The sequence below is a fragment of the Rhagoletis pomonella genome, unplaced genomic scaffold, assembly GCF_013731165.1.
Source record: "Rhagoletis pomonella isolate Grant_MI unplaced genomic scaffold, Rhpom_1.0 Rhpom_scaffold_00936, whole genome shotgun sequence".
NCBI lineage: Eukaryota > Metazoa > Arthropoda > Insecta > Diptera > Tephritidae > Rhagoletis > Rhagoletis pomonella.
In genome coordinates this window covers 1-3,864 of record NW_023459490.1, presented here as the reverse complement: position 1 = coordinate 3,864, position 3,864 = coordinate 1, and positions in this window count along the sequence as shown.

Here is a 3,864-nt window from a genome sequence, read left to right as displayed (position 1 = left end):
CAAGTCTGAAGTTAACAGAAAATTTCGTTGATTTTTTGCAATTATTTATTTTTTGCTGACAATGTCTTCCACATACAAAAAAATGTCGAACATAGTTTGTATGGAAGAAACTCTCAGTAAAAACAATACCAAATATATTGCCTCGTTCAAAGCCATGAGCAAAATCGTGAATACATGGTTTTCCGCAAAACAAGCGGATCTTAGTAATTTTGATAAAAATCTTAACGAACTCCGCACAGCTTTGAAAAGTACTGGAATTTCTCAAACTGTCAAAATCCTTTTTATCCTTAAACATTTAAAGCAATCTATTTCATTCTTGAATAACGATGGTTTAGGATTATGGTCCGAGCAGGCCGGGAAGTCAGTTCATAGAGAATTCATTAAATTCTGGGATAGATTCAAAATAAATATGATTGATAAACCAACTTTTGTGAGTCGCCTGAAGAAAACTGTAATGACATTTTCATTCCAGCATATATAAAAACTTAACTAAATAATAAAATATTTAAATACTAAAATGTGTGACTATATTATATGGTAAGCCAACAAAAAAAATAAAAGGAAACAAAAAAACAAATATAAAAAATAAAGCAAGAAAAAAATATAAAAAAATAAAACCAAAAAAAGAACAAAGAGGTGCAAAGTAAGTTGCCTCTACGTGGTGCGCCTTGGAAACGATTGAAACCGGCTAAAAACTTACATAAACTTATATTTTCACATAATATATATACACACATTTACTCACACATACATTGTTGAATATTTAATGCACAAGGATGTTTTTCTCTTTCGCAAAAGTCGGTCCTATCATAACTATGTAAAATGTGGATATCTTTAAAACAGGAGCAGCTAGGATTTCAATTCAAAGGGATTCTTAACCTAAAAATATCAACAAATACAACCCTGCTTTCAGTTTTTGTCGGCATTTTTATGCAACCTATCTTTGCTTCCTGCCCACCGTGTAGAATTCTCTTTCTGTTTTGCGAAGAAAAGGAGTTGAACACCTTTTCCAGAGAACACCTTTGTATATTTTTAATGCTTACTGAGTTATATCCTATCTTCTTTTGTCTCTCATTCTTTTGCCTATTTTGGAGTTATACAGTTGAACTCCGCCATTCAATTCGCTTATGCAACCAAAGTCAGACGCGTGATTTTGAAGGTGTTTTTATTTAATGAATTGTCATTAATTGGTTAATATTACAGTCGTAAAGAAAGTTATAACTAATCGCGTAAAGTGTAAAGTGAATGGGAATACAGGGACAGCCGGTTCTACGTACCGGAATGACTCCGGTTTTACCCTACCAAGGGCTGTTGTTTCGGCGATCTAACCCCATTTAGGTCGGCGAAGTATCTCAGAAGTTGCTCGTCCATAGGGCCACATTCGCTACGCATTCTTTTACTCAGGGCTGGCATCGAGTCAAACCCAGGGCCAGAAATCTACACCTGCTGTGTATGCCAGAGACGACTCCACCTCAGTCAAGTGTAATGCCTGCGAGGGGTGGAGTTACCTTAGAGTCTGCTCAGGACTACGGACACATTGGCAGTGGACCACGTCGTACGTGGCCCCCTGCTGCTCAAGCAGAGCAGCCTCCACGGCTAACCTCAGTCCACCTGAGCGTCCTCACACAGTCACCATAGCACAACAACATAATAACACCACAGACCATACCACAGCCACTACAGACCACAGAACACACATAACCGCACCACTACACACACGCCGCCGCCAACAACTCGTGGTTCCTCCTACAATCTGCACGGTATGTCAGACCAGGATATTCCGTAATGTGACATCAGTCAAGTGCAACACCTGCCTTGGCTGGTGCCACTTTAGGGCATGCACAGGTCTGCGTACCACGCGAGATTGGACAAGGAACTTCGAGGGTCCGTGTTGCGCTGCGTGTTCGCAGACCTCAACTGCGACGCCTCCCGCCACTACCACAGGGTGGCAACCATCACAGCAGCGCACACAGCCAACGGCGGTAAGAACACACACATCCCTTACGCCCCACATCACGACACGTTTCCCGAACCACATGAAGCTCCTCCAATTTAACTGCAACGGGCTACAGAGCAAGATTGAGGAGATAACCGTCTTCATGTGTCGGCATGGTATATTGATAGCTGCGGTCCAAGAGGCGAAGTTGCACAGTAATTTAACTTTGTTGAATTGTGCCGGGTACAACGTGAACCGTCGAGATCGCGAGTGAGATAATGGTGGTGGCTTAGCGTTCATCACGCACCACACCGTGCAGTATCGTCTTATCGAAGCAGACATCGACCGCAGGGATATCACCCTAGCATGTCATGGCATTGCTATTCGGTCAGGCGATGTCGAAATATTTAACATATACATACATACCCCCTGTCACCTGCTGCCCGGCAGGATATCACCCTGATATAGGTGCGCTCCTCAGAGGTGAAAACCGTATGGTGGTAGGCGACTTTATTGCGCAGCACGATCTTTGGCACTCAAGCCTGTCAAACGATCGTAGGGGAACAGACTTGGCTGAGCAGATAGACGATTCGACATTCTGCACAATGCACGACGACGCAACCACCAGGATTATGGGTAACTGCAGCAGCTCGCCAGACATCACCATAGTCAGCGCTGGTCTGATAAACAGCATAACATGACGACCTATGCTGTCTTTAGCATCAGACCATCTACCCATAGTCTTCTCGATAGATAAACCAACCGACTTTGCTTCCGCTAAACACCGGACCTATATCAACTTCTCTAAAGCTGATTGGAAAGGTTACGCGGAGTTTACTGAAAGCACCTTCACTGCGCTTCCCACAACAACCGACGTCCATCTCGGTGAACGTAAGTTCTGCAGGGCTGTCACTGCTGCTGCAGGTCGCTTCATACCGGCAGGATGTATAACGGACTCACGTCCAAACTTCCCTGCCGGAGCGGCTGTTCTAGCCGATGAACGTGATAGCCTTCGTCAGGCCGATCCCGGAGATCCCCGTATCAGGGATCTCAACGCGGCAACTAGTAATCGTACATAAGCGGAAGAAGTGGGAAGAGCATCTGAAGACCTGTAACTTCACCTCTGGTGTGAGTAAGCTTTGGTCAACCACGAGGTCACTGTCCAATCCGACGAAGCACGACGACAGTTTCGAAATTTCTTTCGGCGACCATGCTTCGTCGGACCCGGAGCGATGCGCGAGCTATTTTAGCCGGCAGTTCATACTGCATCCTCCGGTGGACAAAGCCAAGCGTCGAGTGACCAGACGGCTGCACAAACCTGTGCCCCCTTGCTTTCACTTGCGGTGAAGTTCAGGTGGCCATCGGGAAGGCGAAAGCCTCCAAAGCCATGGGTCCGGACGGAATATGCATGCTGATGCTGAAAAATTTGGGTCCTGCGGGGGTAGCGTACCTAACGGAGGTCCTCAACTTGTCAATGGCCACTCTCATCATCCCAGACATCTGGAAGGTGGGGAGAGTAGTCCCACTGCTCAAACCGGGGAAACCTGCCAACAAAGGAGATTCGTATCGTCCGATAACACTCCTTTCCCCGGTAGCGAAGACACTCGAGGCCTTGCTACTCCCGTACTTCACAAACCACCTGACCCCAGCGAAGCATCAGCATGGTTTCCGTAAAGTGCACAGTACAATAACAGCACTTAACGCCATAAACACTCAGATAACTCGTGGCCTTAACCTAAACCGTCCCTGTGAGAGAACGATTCTAGTAGCGTTGGACTTGTCAAATGCGTTTGACACCGTCTGCCATTCCACGCTACTAGCAGATATAGAGGCTTCCTCTCTCCCACAGAGGCTCAAACGGTGGTCGGCAAATTATCTGACTGGTCGACACTCGTCGGTAATGTTTAGAGACAAATCGAGTAAACTTA